Below are 9383 nucleotides of genomic sequence, written 5' to 3' on the forward strand. Positions count from 1 at the left end.
GACCTTTTAAAGTGACTACGCGCCGGGCGTGACTCTTTTGTGCCCGGCCTAATACTCAATTTTTGGTCTCTGGAACCACCACGCCGGGCGCGTTTAATGCACGCCCGGCGCGATATCAGATTTTGAAACCTCGTTGATTTTTACTGATATTAAGCCCGGCGCATCTGTGTTAAGCCCGGCGCACCACATTCCTGACAGCCCATATTTATCTGTTTTCAATCATGTTTCTTTATGTTCTGTTGTATGTTGTATGTTTGTGTGCTTTATGTTGCATTGTTATAGTTCATTTCCGTGTGCATGCATGTTGTGCTTAATTTTGGTCTAAGGATATTCTCCATTTTTGCTATATTTGCTTGGTCATCACTGTGTATAATTTTTGTGCTCACCATGTTCTTTCATGAGTACACTCTGCAATCACTTCTGGTTACCAGGACTTTCAGGCGTATACTGGTTGGCCTGGGGACCAGGCTCCTAAGTTTGGGGGAGTGGAGCTGCTGAGGTTGATGGAGTTGATGATGGTGGAGCAGCTCTTGGAGATGATGATGACCAGACCCCATAGATGGAAGCAGATGGAGCCTACCTTAGTTTACCTTTGTCTATTGCAATTTATTCTTCTGTCTTTTATTTTCAGTATTTAACTATTTTTATATATAGTTTTTTTGTGATTACTTTGTTGGTTCTTTTTGTGAATATTCTGCTTTAGCATGGTTTTTAATCTTGTTGATACTTGCTTTGCTTGTGGTTGATTCTGGATTGTAGTTTGCTTGATGTTTATAGTGCTTGTACCCTAGACATTTTCAAGTCACATTAGATCTTTAGTTCATGACTAGTTGCATACGGGTTTCAATGTTGATCATAGAACTGAGCTGAGCTTGATAGTTTGTGGATGCATAGCCGGGTGAGGTTTGAGCCTAAAACACTTATGAGTGAACTACGCTTAAGTTGCATGATAGACTTTGCTTGAGTTTCCCTGGTGGTTTGCTTATGTTGTGCACTTATATGATCAAGGCATTCATACTCCTCTATTTTGTAACCATCTAAGCCAAAAAGCCATCTCCACTCTTCACTTGACCCATACCTTTCTAAGCCTAAACACCACACCTTCTACTTGTCCCAAACCATGAAAAATTAACCATAACCCTTGCTTTGGTTAAGAGAGCAAACTAATGACATCAAATAAGTTTGGGGGAGTTGAAGAATGAAGAATTTTGGGAAGAAGAAAGTATGTGGTCAGCCATTACAAAAAAAAAAAAAAAAAAAAAAGAGAGAAAAACAAAGCAAAACAAAAACAAAAGTATTAAGATGCAAAAATATAAATATGCATCTCATAAAGGCTAATGGCTTGGATCAGGTAAAGGGCATGTGCCAAATTGTTGTAATGGGGTATGGAGAGGGACATCATTGTAAAATCTTATTTGCTCTCTTAAGCTATAGCACCTTCAATCCTTGAAAAACCATAAAACTGCTACCGCTTGACCCTGCTTGACCCAGATTGCCCTAATAAAGACCTTGTGATAAGTGTCTGCATTTGTTTTACCACTGGTTTCATTTGGAAACGAAGAGCAAAGTTGAATTATGTGGCGTGAGTAGTAGACTAGAGAGAAACACTCACCCTGATACACTAGTGTGCATAGAGAGAAACATTTTCCTAGTGAGGATGCATACACAGATAGTCATTACTCTTCTCAGCTCTTTGATCTCTTTTGAAACCTTTGTTTGCACCTTGTCATGTTCTATTGCAATAATTGTGATTGGAAATTCATCTGAGGTTCATGCTTGCGAAAAGAAGATACAAGTAAACTAGGATGTAGAAATTGAGTCACTTGCATTGCTTGTTATCTGCTAGATTAATTACCTTTTGCTTGAGGACAAGCAAGGTTCTAAGTTTGGGGGAGTTGTTAAGTCTCAATTTTACCTCTTTTTGGATGAGACTTATTGAACAAATTCCACTCATCCTTTGAACCATTGCAATATAATTGTTCTCTTTTTGGTTCATTTTGTGTGCAGATATAACTAACCCAAATTCATCTAACAATACCTTAATCCACCTCATTTTTTGTGCAGGTATTGAGGAAGAGTGGAAAGTTGAAGACTCTTAGGATTGGAAACCTAAGAAGCTAAGGAGCAGAGAAGAGGTTCTGCGCCGGGCTCAATATAACCTGCGCTGGGCGTGACAAAAACAGAGTATTTCATCTCTGCCAGTTATATTGCGCCGGGCGCAAAAGGAATTAAGCCGGGCGCAAAAGGAATTGCGCCGGGCTTGTGTTGAGACAGAGAGTGCTTGACTTCTCTGGAAGAACTTGCGCCGGGCGCGAAGAATTGTGCGCCGGGCGCGGAACCCTAATCTGATCTCCCAGGCTCGTATTTGAAGCCATTTTCGGGGATCTTTCTCTCCATTCTCACATTGGGCGCCTCCAGGAGCTGCGGAAGGGATTCCCAGGGCTTGGGATCGTCCGTGTGCGGATCTTTCCTTCGGTTCTTCATCCTCCTTTCATCTCTATTTTGTATTTGCCCTCTTTGTTGAGTGGTTTCACCCATTTTGTGGGGTTAGATGTAGCCAACATACTCTATTGTAATCCTTACGTTTTCAATGATATATATATTTGTTGTTTCATTCATTGTTGTGTTTGTTTCTTTGCTTAATGCTTGCTTTGGATTGATTACCCTTTGCATGATTTAAGGTTCCATTGAGTATTGGGAAATACCTTTGAAATTAGTTCTGGAACATATGCCTAGTGGAGATTGTATCTAGGGATAGAGCTTGACCCATTAGTAGTCTTAAACCCTAGCCCGTAATGCGGGTGTAGGTATTGGGTACTCAAGGGATTGATATTCAATATCCGCACCTAGGCTCTTTCTCTAAGGGATTAGGTTTGAGTAAACTATTGGGTTGATTAAGCAATGAATTTAACAAGAGATTAAGGATACATTAGTGTTACGTTCGGTGAAATCTGACCCCCACAGCCTCACAATACCATTATCCCATTTCTACTCTTTCCCATTCTAAAACTAATCTTTTTATAGTTTTAACATTCCAATAGTCATGCTCTTCATCTCACATTTACATGACAAACTATAAATTGGAATTATTCTTTAGTCACGAATAGTCAATAAATGCTTATTTTACCTTCTAATCCCTGTGGATACGATATTTTTACTACTTGAACGGCTGGTATACTTGCCGTGTTTGAGACCGTTGATAGAATTAAACGAATTTACAAATATTAACAAAAGTGTTTCAACGGAAATCTCAACACAATTATATTGCGCCGGGCGCAAAAGGAATTAAGCCGGGCGCAAAAAGAATTAAGCCGGGCGCAAAAGGAATTGCGCCGGGCTTGTGTTGAGACAGAGAGTGCTTGACTTCTCTGGAAGAACTTGCGCCGGGCGCGAAGAATTGTGCCCCGGGCGTGGAACCCTAATCTGATCTCCCAGGCTCGTATTTGAAGCCATTTTCGGGGATCTTTCTCTCCATTCTCACATTGGGCGCCTCCAGGAGCTGCGGAAGGGATTCCCAGGGCTTGGGATCGTCCGTGTGCGGATCTTTCCTTCGGTTCTTCATCCTCCTTTCATCTCTATTTTGTATTTGCCCTCTTTGTTGAGTGGTTTCACCCATTTTGTGGGGTTAGATGTAACCAACGTACTCTATTGTAATCTTTACGATTTTAATGATATATATACATGTTGTTTTATTCTTTGTTGTGTTTGTTTCTATTCTTAATGCTTGCTTTGGATTGATCACCCTTTGCATGATTTAAGGTTCCATGTGTATTGGAAAATAACCTTTGAAACTAGTTCTGAAACATATGCCTAGTGGTGATTGTATCTAGGGATAGAGCTTGACCCATTAGTAGTCTTAAACCCTAGCCCGTAATGCGGGTGTAGATATTGGGTACTCAAGGGATTGATATTCAATATCCGCACCTAGGCTCTTTCTCTAAGGGATTAAGTTTGAGTAAACTTATGGGTTGACTAAGCAATGAATTCAACAAGAGATTAAGGATACATTAGTGTTACGTTTGGTGAAATCTGACCCCCACAACCTCACAATACCACAATACCATTCCTTACCTTTTCCACTCACAAAACAATATTTATTTACAGCTTTCATTCCAATAGTCACAACTTTGAATTCACTGCACAAACTATGAAATTGGAATTATTCTTTAGTCACGAATAGTCAATAAATGCTTATATTACCTTCTAATCCCTGTGGATACGATATTTTTACTACTTGAACGGCCGGTATACTTGCCGTGTTTGAGACCATTGATAGAATTAAACGAATTTACAAATAATAACAAAAGTGTTTCAACGGAAATCTCAACAAGTTTTTGGCGCCGTTGCCGGGGATTAGAATGGCGATTTAGTATTTATAGCTATTTGTGACTTATTCTTTTACTTTTATTTTCATTTTATGGTAGCAATGAATTGTTGAAGCTGACCTGGGCGCTCTAGTCCTCTACTTTCTCTTGTATGCTAGGTACTATGAACAAGATTGACCAATCCCTCTGAGCAATTGTTGAGCAATCATGAGATTGAGCACAAAGCAAGGAGGAACAAGAGCAACAGGAGGAGAAGGAGAGTAGAGCACTTCAAGTTGGTCACCGTCAGGCTCGGGACAGTAAACAAGCGCTTCCTGGGAGGCAACCCAGAGATCTGAACTGTGTTTTAGATTTTTGTTGCATGTTGTCCTGTGTTATAAGTGTTGTTTTGTATTATGTGTTGTGTTTTGTTTTATATGTTTTGTGGTATATGTTGTTTGTGTTATGTGTTAGTTGTTAGAATCATGTTTGAATGAGTAAATATAGGGTTCATCTTGTTTGGAATGTGAGGAATGAGACAATTATGTGTCTAGGTGGAAATAAGACCTGATCCTAATTTAAAACCTGGGCAAATTGACTTTTTAAAGTGACTACGCGCCGGGCGTGACTCTTTTGCGCCCGGCCTAGTACTCAATTTTTGGTCTCTGGAACCACCACGCCGGGCGCGTTTAACGCATGCCCGGCGAGATATCAGATTTTGGACCTCGTTGAGTTTTACTGATATGAAGCCCGGCGCATCTGTTCTGCGCCCGGCGCAAAACATTCCTGATACCTTGTATTTAACTATTTTTCATTCATGTTTCTTTGTGTTCTGTTTGTGTTGCATTGTCTTAGTCCATTTCCGTGTACATGCATTTTGTGCTTAATTTTGGTCTAAGGATATTCTCCATTGTGTTATAGTTGCTTGGTCATCACTATGTATACATTTTTGTGCTCACCATTCTTTTTCATGCTTATACTCCGCGACCACTCTTGGTTTCTAGGACTTTCAGGCATATACTGGTTGGCCTGGGGACCAGGCTCCTAAGTTTGGGGGAGTGGAGCTGCTGATGCAGACGGAGCCGTTGATGGTGGAGCAGCCCCTAAAGATGATGATGACCAGACCCCATAGAGGGAAGTATAGGGAGCCTACCTTATTTTACCTTTATCTATTGCAAATTATTTTTTGTCTTTTAATTTCAGTATTTTAACTGTTTTTATATTTAGTTCTTTTTTGGTGATTACTTTGTTGGTTCTTTTGTGAATAGTCTGCCTTAGCATGGTTTTTAATCTTGTTGATACTTGTTCTGCTTGTGATCGATTCTGGATTATAGTTTGCTTGATGTTTATGGTGTGTGTACCTTAGACATTTTCAAGTCACATTAGATCTTTAGTTCATGACTAGTTGCATACGGGTTTCAATGTTGATCATAGAACTGAGCTGAGTTTGATAATTTGTGGATGCATAGCCGGGTGAGGTTTGAGCCTAAAACACTTATGAGTGAACTACGCTTAAGTTGCATGATAGACTTTGCTTGAATTTCCCTGGTGGTTTGCTTATGTTGTGCACTTATATGATCAAGGCATTCATACTCCTCTATTTTGTAACCATCTAAGCCAAAAAGCCATCTCCACTCTTCACTTGACCCATACCTTTCTAAGCCTAAACACCACACCTTCCACTTGTCCCAAACCATGAAAAATTAACCATAACCCTTGCTTTGGTTAAGAGAGCAAACTGATGACATCAAATAAGTTTGGGGGAGTTGAAGAATGGGGAATTTTGGGAAGAAGAAAGTATGTGGTCAGCCATTACAAAACAAAATTAAAAAAAAAAAAAAAGAAAGAAAAACAAAGCAAAACAAAAACAAAAATATTAAGATGCAAAAATGTAAATATGCATCTCATAAAGGCTAATGGCTTGGATCAGGTAAAGGGCATGTGCCAAATTGTTGTAATGGGGTATGGAGAGGGACATCATTGTAAAATCTTATTTGCTCTCTTAAGCTATAGCACCTTCAATCCTTGAAAAACCATAAAACTGCTACCGCTTGACCCTGCTTGACCCATATTGCCCTAATAAAGACCTTGTGATAAGTGTCTGCATTTGTTTTACCACTGGTTTCATTTGGAAACGAAGAGCAAAGTTGAATTATGTGGCGTGAGTAGTAGACTAGAGAGAAACACTCACCCTGATACACTAGTGTGCATAGAGAGAAACATTTTTCTAGTGAGGATGCTTACACAGATAGTCATTACTCTTCTCAGCTCTTTGATCTCTTTTGAAACCTTTGTTTGCACCTTGTCATGTTCTATTGCAATAATTGTGATTGGAAATTCATCTGAGGTTCATGCTTGCGAAAAGAAGATACAAGTGAACTAGGATGTAGAAATTGACTCACTTGCATTGCTTGTTATCTGCTAGATTAATTACCTTTTGCTTGAGGACAAGCAAGGTTCTAAGTTTGGGGGAGTTGTTAAGTCTCAATTTTACCTCTTTTTGGATGAGACTTATTGAACAAATTTCACTCATCCTTTGAACCATTGCAATATAATTGTTCTCTTTTTGGTTCATTTTGTGTGCAGATATAACTAACCCAAATTCAGCTAACAATACCTTAATACACCTCATTTTTTGTGCAGGTATTGAGCTAGTGACTTGAGGATTGAAGACTCTTAGGATTGGAAACCTAAGAAGCTAAGGAGCAGAGAAGAGGTTCTGCGCCGGGCTCAATATAACCCGCGTTGGGCGTGACAAAAACAGAGTATTTCATCTCTGCCAGTTATATTGCGCCGGGCGCAAAAGGAATTAAGCCGGGCGCAAAAAGAGTCACGCCCACAACAACTCAACCATTATGGCCTACAACAACTCAGCTATTATGGCCTACAACAACTCAGCCATTATGGCCTACAGCAGCTCATATCATCATACAACACAGCACAACTTTACAGCATAACATATCATCTTACTGCACATAAAGACATCTTACAACAATATTCATCTGATACAACTCAACATCATCATACAGTATTATCTACTAGTCATCACTTCATGATCATCAACTTCAACTTCAACTCAGCATAAAACAACTTCTAACAACATTTAGTGAAATTACATCTCTGCGCCCGGCGCACTCGTGGTTGCGCCCAGCGCGGTGCAACCAGAGAGCACCAGGGAGGCCAGCGCGCCCAACGCAAGCATGCCCGCGTCCGGCGGGACCCAGCCAGAGAGCCCCAGGCTCACACGCGCCTGGCGCAATACCTATTGCGCCCAGCGCATGCCACGAAGAGACTCCAAGGAGTCCCATGCGCCCGGCGTGCCCAAACCCGCGCCCAGCGTGGGGAAGGTAGAGACCTCCCTTGGTCTCGCGCCTAGCACAATTCGAATTGCGCCCGGCGCCCCCATGGCAGAGACTCCAAGGAGTCCTCGCGCCCAGCGCGACCAATATCGCGCTCAACGCCATGCCAGAAGCCCAAAAACAAGTCACAACCGACATCGCGCCCAGCGCGGTTCAACCCTCGCCCGACGTGGGCCATCCAGAGGCTAACATCTTCAAGCACACCCGGCGCACACATCTTTGCGCTCGACGGGCTTGCCTAAATGTTGCCCTCAGGTGGCCACGCGCCCGGCGCGAAGAACTGCGCTCAGCGCGAGTTCAGCAGCAAACCTCATACTTTCGAAATCTCTTCAAAAACCTGCAAAATAATCAGGAAACTCCACATGCAATCCATCCAAGATACCACATTTTCATCCAAGAGTTCAAAAACAACCTCTTTTTACACATGCAATCACAATTTAAGGAAAACCCAAAAAATTCCATCAAAACCTCAAAACTTCAAAAGGAACATTTCTACCAAAAATTCAACCAACATCAACAGCAATTGAGCTTGCAAAACTCATTCTCGATCAAAATCAACAACAAAACTAGCTTCCCTTACCTCGGGCAAAGATTCCGAGCTTCTGGGAATAGAAAGATGAAGAACAGAGGAGAAAAGAGTCGGAGAAGAAGATGAAGGAAAGGAGCTCCGCACGGGTTCAACAAGAAATCCAACCTTCAATCAACACCTTCAGCCACCAAAAACCACAAGCTCAAAAGAGAGAAAAGGAGAATCGAGAGTAGAGAATAAGAGTGAAAGAGAGTGAGAGTTGAGGGTTCTTGAGTTTGAGGAAGGAAGAAAAGGGAAGGGGGTCTCACAGTTTGGAATAAAACTATAACCTTATATGTGTTTTATATAAAATAATGACATGATTTAATTGAAACTCTAAATTATTTTAATGAATATATATATATATATATATATATATATATATATATATATATATATATATATATATATATATATATATATATATATATATATATATATATGAGTAGCGGCGGAAAGTAAAATTTTAAATTTATATGCACAACTTTTAGTTAAAACTGAAATTTTAATTATTATTTAACAAGTAAATCATACTTAAAGTGTATTTCATGAGATTAAAATTTAAAAGATCGATACATATACGTCATGCTTAAAATTCTTTCCATGGTGAAGGAGATAGACTTCAACTGGGGCATCAAAACCAAAGCTCCTACAAACAATCTTTGCCCAAAACTAAGATTTCAAATGTTAATTATTTGTATTTCATCATGTATATGTCAATTTATTATTATGACAAAGAAGTTTGTCGTGTTTCAAATAAGAAAAAAGGAAAGTGATTTAGCTAAAAGAAGGTTGTTATTAGGATATAAACAAGTTTCACAGTAATAAAATAAGAGAAGAAATAATAACTTATAAAATATAAACATATTTTAATGATTGACAGACTTTTTAGATAATGATTAAAAGTAAAACCGTGAGAACTTAGGTGCAAAGCGGACAATATCTCATAACTGTAGAGTTGTGTGTGAAATAATCTTATAAAAATAACCCTCATAAAATATCTCATAAGACAAATATCATAAAATAACTCTATCAATGGTATCAGAGTCCATAACTCATAATGTGATATATAAAAACAAGCTCCACTGCATGAAAGGTTAGGTCCATTGTTTGAGAGGAGAATTGTTGAGATATAAACAAGTCCCACGTCAA

The sequence above is a fragment of the Cajanus cajan genome, chromosome 8 (assembly GCF_000230855.2).
Source record: "Cajanus cajan strain Asha chromosome 8, NIPB_CcT2T_4, whole genome shotgun sequence".
Classification (NCBI taxonomy): Eukaryota; Viridiplantae; Streptophyta; class Magnoliopsida; order Fabales; family Fabaceae; genus Cajanus; species Cajanus cajan.